The sequence below is a fragment of the Lynx canadensis genome, chromosome B4 (genome assembly GCF_007474595.2).
Source record: "Lynx canadensis isolate LIC74 chromosome B4, mLynCan4.pri.v2, whole genome shotgun sequence".
NCBI classification, from domain to species: Eukaryota; Metazoa; Chordata; class Mammalia; order Carnivora; family Felidae; genus Lynx; species Lynx canadensis.
In genome coordinates, this window is record NC_044309.1 from 120063017 (window position 1) to 120075861 (window position 12845).

General features: G+C 38.6%; 1 protein-coding gene and 1 pseudogene across 1 annotated transcript in view; both read right to left on the reverse strand.

The window, feature by feature from the left end:
• Window positions 1–12845, reverse strand: part of LOC116738210 (ankyrin repeat and sterile alpha motif domain-containing protein 1B-like) — a 210663-nt gene that overhangs the window by 172584 nt on the left and 25234 nt on the right. The window lies entirely within an intron of this gene.
• LOC115519478 lies at window positions 2237–2512 on the reverse strand (annotated as a pseudogene).

Sequence of the window (12845 nt, forward strand, 5' to 3'; positions counted from 1 at the left end):
AGAAAGTTATTTTTGGACACTATTGGGACAGATGCATGGGAACTAAGAAAAGCATAAGTTGCACACAGATGAGACAGTAAATTTAGATAAGTTAATTAAGAAGTTTAACGATGAAAAGAAGAAACAAATAGGACAACTAGTGGGGCAGGGAATGGAACTCAACTCTTAATAAGGAAGACCGATGCTGTATTAGTTTCTCATGGCTAGGTACCAAATTACCACAAACTTATTATCTATTTTGTAGGTCAAAAGTCCATGTGGGCTTAGCTGGGTTCTCTGCTTAGGATCTCCCAAGCACAAAATCCAGGTGTTGACTAGGCTGAGCTCTCAACTGAAGGCACTAGGGGAGGATCCACTTCCTTGCTAATTTGGACTATATCCAGCCATTCCCTTGCTGTAAATTAGCTGGAGGTTGCTCTCAACTCCTAAAGGCTGCTCTCCCACACTTGTACATATGCCTCTCCATCTTCAAGCCAGCAACAATACAATGGATGCTTTTCATGTTTGAATCTCTGGCTTCCCTTTCTACTACCAATTGAAAAACATTCTATTAAAGGGCTCCTGTGACTATATTAGGCCTATCTAGATAATCTCCCTATTTTAAGGTCAATTGATCAGTAACCTTAATTATATCTCAAAATCCCTCCCTTTTGGTATATAATGTAACAATCAAGGAAGTAACATCCAGCATATGCACAGTCCTAGGGATTATGGAAGGAAATCTTAGGAGGGCATTTTAGGATTCTTCCTATCATATATACGTATTTAAAGTTAGAAAAGGATGCAAAAGCTAAAAGATGTTGAAGATTTTAAACATCAGAATCCTGTATTACACGAACTACAATAATGAGGAAGGAAAGAAATCAAGGAAAATGTACACTAGCCTCACCATAGCAAAAAAGGAGGATGCCTTTTCTTGGAGATTGAAAGAATGATAAAAGGGGAGAGTGGGACGCAAAAGACAGCACTTATGCCAGCTATTTACTTTGCCAAATTTAGTATCATTTTAATTTAGATACAAAGAGACATATTCTCATATTCTGGGTTCTTTGAAGAAGTTCTTCCAGATGGTTACACCTCCCTAGAGTGACAGCACCCAGTGTTGCCTTGCACATATTGGGAATTCAATTAAACACTGCTGACCATCTGATTGGGAATTCAGAGTCTGGAGTAGCTGACTCAATACAAACATATGGCTTAGTTCCCATCAAAGGAAAAATCAAGCCACTGTATTCCCTTCTGTAACACTGCACCTCCTTTGCAATGTGGTAGAAAACAGAAGTGAACTAATAAAAATAGACCATGTAAGAAAAATTAGGGAACCAGCAAACTGTAGAATACAAAATTTCTCTAATTTTATCATAACATCAGAACTCTTCAGCTAAGAATTAACACTAAGACATTGCCTTCCTAATTCAATTCAATCAAATCAATGCTTGTTGAGAACTGCTTCAGGATTATTTGAGATTAGGAAGACATAATCTGAGCTCAAATTGATAAGGGATGGGGGATAAGCGTTAAAAGTAAAAGGAAGAAAACAATATTAAACCACTTTAACTTATAAAGAACCATACGAAATATTTACAGATAAGAAAAAAAAAGGTTCAGAAAGGTTAAATACATTTTTTTCAAGGTCATACAGCAAGTATATAAGTAGATTATAAATTCAAATTCAGGACTGACTGACCCCAAAACTCAATCTCTACCAAATGAGGGATTAAATCATCTCTGGTTGGCTACCTGGACAAGGGTTTACAGTAAGGTGGAAAGAAACTGTAACAGTTTCTTAGAGAAGCAGCTATTTCAGATGGAACTCAGAAAGATACATACACTTCTGAAAAGCTGAGAGGTAAAGTAAGGAGAGTAATTCCAGAGGAAAAAGCATAAAGCACAGAAAGAAATCTGGGTCAACATTTGGAGATGGTAAATAGTTCGGATAATCTAAAGCACAAGCTCTTTACAAATAAACATTAAATTGGACACTGATGTGAGAGGCAATATGGAAAATTACTCTATACTCTGCAGTTAATGGGGGGGAAAGGTAGGGAAGTTCAAAAAATGAACTTGAATCAGGAAGAGAAAATTATCCCCATTTACTTCCTTTTGCCCTTTAGTCATAAGGTTAACAAACTATGTCATAAGCCCAAATCCAACCCACCATCGGGTTTTGTTCTTTTTGTTACACAAATTAATCCATTTACTATAGGCTAGCACTGTTTCAAAGGCGGAGCTTTTACTAGTTTTTCAATTCTTTCAGTCTTCTGATGGTAAACTTTACTGTGCAAGTAGACATGGTGTTGTGAGTCCAGGCACCACCAGCTACCGCTTTCATGCAGGAACCACAGTGTCAGATCCCCGTAGCTCATCTCTTCATCTTGGTTTTGCTACAGAAGGAGTAAGTTTACTAGGCATGCTGGCTTATTTCAATTTTCATCACCATTTTCCTGACAGAAGCACCATAATAGGTCCTATATTAACCTACGATTCCAACTTTCTTGGCACATTTAACCATGTTGCCACAAACTAGGACAGAACCCAGAGAACCTGCCATCTGTTTTTGTAACGTTCTGGAACACAGCCATGTCCAGTCATTCATGAATTGTCAATTGACTGCTTTCACCCTACAACAGCAAAAATCATATGGTTCATAAAACCTAAAACATTTACTTTCTATCCCTTAACTGAAAAAATATGTCATTTGCTCTAGTGCTATACCTCATAGGATTCTTTTAGTAGTTTGCTCTGGTCTAAATATAAAGCTTGTATGGATATTTCTCAATTGCTCAATTTCCAATATTATAATTTTAATTCCCTTTATAGTCGTGGAGAATATTGCTCTCTTACACCATCAGCCTTCTTCCCCACTCCCCCCACACACATACATACTGTTCTCTCAATACAAATATATGTTTAAATCAGTAGTCAGTGTTCATACCATTGACTACATAAATATTCTTTATTCCTGAGCCAGATAATGTAATGTGACGTTTCCATACTTATAAAAATATCTGACATTTTTCTGCTTAGTTTTCCACTTACCTATCACTGTTTTTATCCCAGTCTAACACATTTGTCAATGGTCATTTTTTTCCAAACCTTCAAACATACCAAGCACTTCACTGTTCCTCCCAAATCCTTCTCATAGTCCTCTATCCTTTTTCTCCAATCTGGACTGGGTGCTCTCTAAGCCTACTGAAGAACTATTCTCAAGGAACCTCTTTTCTCTGCCCTCACACATTAAATCCTTTGTTTTCTGCATCCTATGTCTTTCTTTTTATTGATTTCCACCCGTGTTTTATGCAAGTTCATCTTCCAAAAGCTTTCTACAAAGGGACACATAAGGCATAATTGTTTTAATCTTTCTGTGTCTTAGAACTTCTTTATTCTATACTACCTCATCAATAGTTTGGCTAAATAGAGAAATATAAGCTGAAAGTGATTTTCCCTCACAATTTTAAAAGCATTGCGACACTGTCCTCTATATTCCAGTGCTGCTGTTAAAAGTTTGATATAATTCTGATTATCATTCATCTCTATATGATTTGTTTTCATGTTTTCTTTTGTTTTATACAAAGAATTTTATTTTAATCCATAATGTTCTTACATTTCAGGCTTTGTGATCTTTTCTCATTCCTTATGCTGGATACCTGGGGAAACTTTTCAGTCTAGAGACTTGTATCCTACAGAACTAGAAAATTTTCTATAATATTTTTTGATAATTCCCTTCAGGTCTTGTTCTTGTGCTCTGTCAGTCGTCCACTGCCACAATAATGATGCATAACAAACCATCCTAAAACTCAGTGGCTTAAAACAATAACCATTTATAACTGCTCTGGAATCTACTAGTTAGCAAAGCAGTTCTGCTGATATTAGCTGGGTTTGTTTAGGCATTTCTTTCTGGTCCTGGCTGGCATCACACACATATTTATGGTAGGCTGGCCAACAGCTGAATTAAAATGGTGTTGGGTAAGACAGGGCCCTGTTCCATTAGGGTGAGTGGGTATTAAGTCACAAAGATCAACAGAAGAAAAGGGTTTAAGAAAGAAAAGATAGTCAAAAAATAGCAAATGCTGCTGACAAACACAGAAAGATAAAAATGGGGGTACCATATGATTTGGTTATTAGAAAGATAACAATGAAGTTTAAGAGAGATGCTTCAATAGCATAAGAAACAAAACTTAAAAGAGTATTTAGTAAAGCAGTATGCATAGGCTCTTCCTTTTTTCAAACAATCTAATGGTGAAAAAGAGGAGAAAAAGCATGAGATTGAGCAAGCAGCAATACGGTAAGGTCAAGGAAAGGTTTGGGTGTTTTTTCAGTTTCTTATTAAGAAAAAGAGAAACCTGGGCAGGAATACAGAAAGAAAGTGACAAAGAATCTCTCCATGACCAAACTCTACTCAGACTCTTCTGAACATTTTTCTCAACTAGGCCCCAACTTTTGTGCTTCCACGTTCATCTCTTCATTATCCAATTTTAGGAAGAATCCTGCTAATTCAGTTTAGTCAGAATTCTTTATCCTTACTATCTGATCACCCTCAATATCTGATTGGGTTCCTCACACTCCACCATCTCTCAGGTAATGTCTGATCACCCTGACCTGCCATAATCAAGATTTCTGTTAGATCATATTCCCCTTGCCCCTGAGTTTCCTCTCAGTAATTTTACATTCACTGACCCCCATCCTAGTCCTTGGCTATAAATTCCTACTTTTCCTTGTTCTATTTAGAGTTGAGTCCAATCTCTTTTTCCAACTACAGAACCCCTTTGCAGTGGTCCCTACACCTGTAGCTGTGGTCCTGAATAAAGTCTGCCTTATTGTTCTTTAACAAGTCTCATGGAATGATTTTATTTCTCTTTAACAAAAGATAAAACAAGAGAATAAAAATTCAAATCAAGGGGAAAATTGAAGGATAATTAACAAAGGCTTGGAAAAGAAAGGAAGGATATGTCATCAGAAGCACAGATGCAGAGATCGGTCTTAGCAAAAAGGAGCACTGGAGTATCTGGGTGGCTCAGGTGGTTAAGTGTTTGACCCTTGATTTCAGCTCAGATCATCATCTCACAGTTCATGGGCTCACATCCCACACTGGGCTCCCCATTGACAGTGCAGAGCCTGCTTGAGATTCTCTCTCCCTCTTTCTCTGTCCTTCCCCAGGCCCCTGTCCCTCAAAATGAATAAAAACTTTAAAAAAAAGGGGGGGGGGAGGAACATTTCTTACTATGGTGCAGAAATGGAGGCAAAGAGAAAATAAAAATAGAGGTAGAGAAATGTAGAGGGGAAAATTCTAAAAAGCTCATGCCTGAATTTCCTCAATTTCAGTTAAATAAAAAACAACGCTACCTGCTGAGAGTGACTTGAGCAAGAATGGAAAAGTGAAAAAGGTCTGGAACAGCTGCTCTGGTAAATGTAATAAGAAATTTACAGAGGGACTGATAATTGATTGATGCAACAGCAAAAGCAGAGATAGTCCAGATAACTTCACCATGAATTTGTGAGGACTCAAATGTAAGAAAAGTAGTCTTTTAGAGACAGCAAAATATCCCCATAATGGCTACAATACTGGAGAGTTGCTCAGCAGATGTGAGGAAGGTAATGCCAGGTGATTAGGACAAAATACCAAAAATTAACAAAGCATGGATTTTCATTAATTAAAGGATTTCCTTTATTTTTATTATTTTAAATTTAAATCCAAGTTAGATAACATACAGTGTAATAATGATTTCAGGAATAGAATTTAGTGATTCATCACTTACCTATAACACGCAGTGTTCATCCCAACAAGTGTCCTCCTTAATGCCCCTCACTCCTTTAGCACTTCTCCCCACCCAACACCCTACCAGCAACTCTCAGTTTGTTCTCTTTATTTAAGAGTCTCTTATGGTTTGTCTCCCCGCTCTGTTTTTATATTATTTTTACTTCCTTTCCCTTATGTTCATCTGTTTTGTATCTTAAATTCCACATATCAGTAAAATCAGATATTTGTCTTTGACATTTCGCTTAGCATAATATATTCTTCCATCCACATTGTTGCAAATAACAAGATTTCATTCTTTTTGATCACTGAGTTATATTCCATTGTGGGTGTGTATGTGTATGTATATATGTGCATATATACATATAAATGTATACGTACATACACATATATACACACACCACATCTTCTTTATCGACTCATCTGTCGATGGACATTTGGGCTCTTTCCACGTTTTGGCTACTATCAATAGTGTTGCTACAAACACTGGGGTGCATGTGCCCCTTTGAGTCAACGCTCCTGTATTCTCTGGATAAATACCCAGTAGTGCAATTGCTGGGTCATAGGGTAGTTATATTTTTAATTTTTTAGAAACCTCCATACTGTTTTCCAGAGTGGCTGCACCAGTTTGCATTCCCACTAGATAGCAGTGCAAAAGCATTCCTCTTTCTCCATACCTCACCAACATCTGTTGTTGCCTGATTTGTTAATGTTAGCCATTCTGACAGGTGTGAGATGGTATCTCATTGTGGTTTTGATTTGTATTTCCCTGATGATGAGTGATGTTGAGCATTTTTTCATGTGTCAGTTGACCATTTGGATGTCTTCTTTGGAAAACTGTCTTTTCATGTCTTTTGCCCATTTCTTCACTGGATTATTTGTTTTTTGGGTGTTGAGTTTGAGAAGTTCTTTATAGATTTTGGATACTAACCCTTTATCCGATATGTCATTTGCAAATATCTTCTCCCATTCTGTCAGTTGCCTTTCAGTTTTTTTGATTAGTTCCTTCTCTGTGCAGAATTTTGTATAGTTTGATGAGGTCCCAATAGTTCATTTTTGCTTTCGTTTCTCTTACCTCTGGAGACATGTCCAGTAAGAAGTTGCTCTGGCCAAGGTCAAAGAGGTTGTTGCCTGTTTTCTCCTCCTCTTTTGATGGCTTCCTGTCTTACATTTAGGTCTTTCATCCATTTTGAGTTTATTTTTGTGTCTGGTGTAAGAAAGTGGTCCAGGTTCATTCTTCTACATGTCACTGTGCAGTTTTCCCAACACCATTTGCTGAAGAGACTTTTTTCCATTGGCTATTCTCTCCTGCTTTGTCAAAGATTAGTTGGCCATACGTTTGTGGGTCCATTTCTGGCTTCTCTATTCTGTTCCCTTGATTTGTATGTCTGTTCTTGTGCCAGTACCATACTGTCTTGATGATTACAGTTTTGTAATACAGCTTGAAGTTTAGAATTGTGATGCATCCAGCTCAGGTTTTCTTATGCAGGATTGCTTGGCTATTCTGGGTCTTTTCTGATTCCATACAAATTTTAGGATTGTTTTGCTCTAGCTTTGTGAAGAATTCTGGTATTATTTTGATAAGGATTGCTAATGGATTTCCTTTCCTATTTCACTTTCAAAAAATGAAATAAAAAGGAAATTGAAAGATAATAAAAATAAATTCAATCCAGGAGCTTTTTTAACAACTTACTCCTGGCCAATTTCAGACTAATCAAACTCTAATTCCAACCTAATTAAACCTTCTACCTGACTTTAAAATTTCTTCCCAAACTATGGCTAACTATAACAACTCCAATCTCCTTTCTCCAAATGTTTTTTCTCCACTACAATCTAAAATAGTTCAGGGGTAGGGCACCTAGATGACTCAGTTGGCTAAGCGCCCTGCTCTTGATCTCGGCTCAGGTGGTGATCTCACAGTTCGTGAGCACAAAGCCCACTTGGGATTCTCTCTGTCCTTCTCTCTCAGCTCCCCTCCCTCCTGCAAACACATGCTTGGTCTCTCTCAAAATAAATAAATAAACTTTAAAATATGAAATGAAATGAAATAAAATAAATAGTACTCACTTTGGCAGCACATATGCTAAAATAAAATAAAATAAAATAAAATAAAATAAAATAAAATAAAATAAATTAAATTAAATTAAATTCCAGGGCAACTGGGTGGCTCAGTTAGCTGAAAGCCCGACTCCTGATTTCCACTCAGGTTGTGATTGCAGGATTGTGGGGATGGAGCCCCATGTTGGGCTTCCCAATGAGCATGGAGTCTGCTTTAGATTTTATCTCTCCCTCTGCCCCTCTCCCCAGCTCGGGCTCACTATCAAAATAAATAAATAAAATAGTACATATTTCCATGCATTTGCAAATGCAAAGGCCTTTTATTCTTGGTATTTATTTCATTCTTCCAGCCTGTGTAATGATTAGATTACTTTTGGTCCTTACTTCTTCTGGAATTCATACAAAAAGACGTAACATTTACAGAGTCACTTATAATCACTATTTCCCTCACCCTTTCTTTAGTCAACAGTGGCCACTTGATTCATACTCTTCTAAAACACTGGTTATCAACCAAAGGTGATTTTTGCTTCCCTGGGGATACTTAGTAATGCCTAAAGACATTTTCTTTTTTTTTTTTTTTTTTTTTTTGGCATCTAGTGGGTATAGACCAAGGATGCAGCAATCCCACAATGCAAAGGACAGCCCTATCCCACCCCCAACAAAGAATTACAAGGCCCAAAATGTCAACAAAGTGAAGACTGAGAAATTTGGCTCAAAAGCTACTTCATTCATATTCCAAGACCTACAAATAGCTGAACAATCAACTAAAAACCTGCCTTAGTGTCAAACTCACTCTCTTTTCTGCTCTCTGGCCTACTATGTTCCCAGGCCCTGTGTCAGTCTAGACCATTAAGACTTTGCCTTTTTGGGGCACCTGGGTGGCTCAGTCGGTTAAGCGGCCGACTTCAGCTCAGGTCATGATCTCGCGGTCCATGAGTTCGAGCCCCGCGTCGGGCTCTGTGCTGACAGCTCAGAGCCTGGAGCCTGTTTCAGATTCTGTGTCTCCCTCTCTCTGACCCTCCCCTGTTCATGCTCTGTCTCTCCCTATCTCAAAAATAAATAAAACACTAAAAAAAAAAAAAAAACAAAAAACAAAAACAAAAAACACTTTGCCTTTTTCCCAGCAATGCTATGATATACTGGTCCTCAGATCCTCAGCTCCCTCCTGACATCCACCTAAGACACCTAAGATACTGTTGATTACATCAGGCTACAAAACTCCCTGACTTGCTCCTCATAATGGAAAATGGGGAAACTTTAATCCTTTGTTTTCTGGACTTGGATTAGAGATCCCCTGGTCCCCAAACCAACCTCACCAATTTTAACCATCTATTGCTCCCTATACCTCAGGGTGACAACATGGTTTAACACTGCACATCAGAGTAGTCTTTAAAAGGCCATCTCCTATCTAACTGTGGGGTCCCGGCATTTAATCTCTTCTTTCTGTAGTCACCTTAGGGGCTGTTGCCTAACTCTAAAACAGCCACTTACAGGTTTTAAGAGCTCATTACATGGTCACTAAAGGAATACATGAAACCCATAACCTCCAGGGTTGAGTTGCAAAGAACATACATTTAGACTGACTGAATTCTGAGTTCTTTAATTCAGTCACCAAAATATGTATTGAAGTACTCTGTTAGGCACTGGAGGGCAGAGGGATTAAACATACACACACACACACACGGTCCCCACCCTTAAATAGTTTACAGCTTACTATGTAAGTCATATATGTAAACAAATAACCAATTCATGCATAGACTGATGATGGTAAGATTATCCCTATTCTATAGCTTAAAACAAAATATCCTGGGGCGCCTGGATGGCTCAGTCGGTTAAGCATCCAACTTCAGCTCAGGTCATGATCTCCCAGTTCGTGAGTTCAAGCCCCACATCAGGCTCTGTGCTGACAGCTCACAGCCTGGAGCCTGTTTCAGATTCTGTGTCTCCCTCTCTCTCCGACCTCCCCCCCCCCACCCCGTTCATGCTCTGTCTCTCTCTGTCTCAAAAATAAATAAACGTTAAAAAAATTTTTTTAAAAAAAAGAAAGAAAAATCCTTTCTCACAACTGACAGAAATAATAGTCTTAAAATAAAAGTATACAGAATGAATAAATGAGCAAGTGAACAAACAGATGGATAAATGAGAAACCAAATACCAAACTAGTAAAACTTTTTTGGGTCTCTAGCAAGGTAATAGGTATATCATGTAAATGAGACTTTCATTATTCCACAACATCTCCTTTCATTTTCTTTAAATGTCATTCTCACTACAAATGCTAATTGGTTTAGTATATATAACAAATTAATCTGGTACTAGAATAATTCTGTAACACTAAAATAAAAATCTTTGTTTCTTAGCCTTACAGATAATGTATCTTCTAAACAAATCTAGTACACCAGACTGATACTGGGCTAGAAGGCACCATACAACCTCTCCAGATGCTTATAGTGAGCATCCATCAAATTGGTCAATGTCTGTGCCTTATAGGTTATTAAAGTTTGTCATGTTTGATTGATGTATTCTCTCAATTTTAGAGCAATAGGAAAAGCTCCCAAGAAAAGACATCATAACTATATTCCCTCTCCCTCCAAAAGCATAAAAATTCCAGTTACCAATTCAGCCAGCACAAAGGATTCACCTGCTAGAACTGATTTTGCCTGTGTATAATACCTTGTTATTCATTATGATGACTGATTCAAACTGCAGCTGTACTGAGATATCTGAAGGTACAAAGGAGATTATCTCCATTCCTCATGAGATGGAGTCATACAGAAGTGGGTTTGAACCTGAGCTCCATCAGGTGCTGTCTACATGACCTTCAGCAAGATATTTAACCACTTTTAAATCTAAAGTGTACATGGTATGGAGGAGCCAAGATGGCAGAACAGCATGGAAGTTTTTTTTGCGTCTCACATCCATGAAATATAGCCAGATTAACACTAAACCATCCTGCACACCTAGAAAACTGATTTGAGGATTAACACAACAATTTGCACAACATGAACTACAGAACTCAGCAGGTACATGACACCAAGAGGTGAACTGGGAGAGAGAGAACCCCCGGAGGGTGGGGAGCTGTTTTTGCTTGCAGAGAGAGGACGGAGTCGGGCAGGGGGGGGGGGGGGAGTACAGGAAGACCACCTCCCCTCCAAAGCAGCTGGAGAGAAAGTGGAAAAATGGAAACAGCTGCAGGACTGAACTAAAAAGGGAGAAAGGAAAAAGAAGAGGGTTTAAATTCCACTAAGACTCTATAAACAGGGGTAGCGCAGAGTCTGAAACTCCACAGCTCAATACCTGGCAGTACCTCTGGTGGGAAGGGCAAATTCCCAGGAGCAGAGTGAGGTCGGCAGTCCTTGGGCCACACAGGGAGAGGCAGTTCCCCTGCTGGGAGGTCATTTGGTAGAGGCTGTGCAGCCCCCCTACAGGCAAAGGTGCCAGCAGATTCCGGAGAACCACCACATCTGCTGGTGCTCAAACAAGGTCACTAAAGGTGAAACCTTGTACCTGATGTGTGTCGAGATTTTCTATAATCCCTGAATCGCTGCTGCTAAACGATCGCGTGAACATTTTCTGGGTTCCAGCCGCAGTCTCTGAGCATCAGCAGCAGCACAGTTCCGCGAGTGTTCCTGGGTGCGGCCACACCCAGCCATTTCTCAGTGAGACCTCCCCCATAAGGTCTGAGCAGGGCAAAGCTACAGTCCCTCAGGGGTAAGGGGTTGGGAAACACAGCCATACCCGAGATAAAACTCAGGAGGGAGGGGACGTCTGGCAACCTGACAGCTTGGTCATGGACAGTATAAAAGCACAGAGTGGACAGAAACCGGAGACAAAGGACAGGTGCGAGATTGTTGATTGGGGAGAACAGAGTTCTGATACTAGAGACTGGGTAGCTGGGTGACGCCATGTTCACCCCTCCCGTGCATGTGCATACACACCTACAAGCGCCACAACAATCCACCCCAGTAAGCTAAGTAGAGCCATCTAGTGGGGAATGGAGCCGTTACACTGAGCCCTGCCCAAGTGGGCTCCCTCTTCAGGAACACCACAAGTCTCTCCACCTGATTAGTTTACGGACTATAAATTGCTTCACTGTTTGACATCTAGGGGAAAACAATGTAATTTCAATCTATTTCAGTCTGTTTGCTGGTCCATCTATTCAATTCTCTGGGTTTTTTTTCTCTTTTTCATTTCATTTCTTTTTCTTGAATATAGAAAGAGAAAAAATTTATTTTTATTTTCCATTTTTATTAAAAATATTTTTAATTTTTTCCTACTATATTTTTTATTTTTTGTAAGTTTTTCAAAATCTATTTTACTTCCATCAGTTCATTTTATTCTATTTCATTGTAATCCTTTTTTCAAATTTTCAAACGTTTTCCTTTTTTATTTCTTTCCCTTTATACTCTAATCTATCAAGCTCCTTTCAACAACACCAGAACACACCTAGGATCTAACATCATTAATTTGATTCTTTTGTGTGTGTGTGTTATTTTTAATTTTTTAATTTTAATTTTTTTACTTTAATGATTCCCTTTCTTCCTTCAAAATGATGAAATGAAAGAATTCACCCCAAAAGAAAGAGCAGGAAGAAATGACAGCTAAGGACTTAATCAACACAGATATAAGCAAGATATCTGAACCAGATTTAGAATCACAATACTAAGAATACTAGCTGGGATTGAAAATAGATTAGAATCCCTCTCTGCGGAGTTTATAAAAGAAGTAAAAGCTAGTCAGGATGAAAAAAAAATGCTATAACAGAGCTGCAATCTCAAATGGAAGCCATGGCAGCAAGTATGGGTGAGGCAGAGCAGCAAATTAGCAATATAGAGGACAAACTTATGGAGGATAATGAAGCAGAAAAAAAGAGAGGAGCTAAGGCAAAAGAGCACGATTTGAGAATTACAGAGATCAGTGACTCATTAAAAAGGAATAACATCAGAATCATAGGGGTTCCAGAAGATGAAGAGAAAGCAAAAGGGGTAGAGGGGTTGAAAAGAGAAAAGATTAAATATACATATATATATATGCT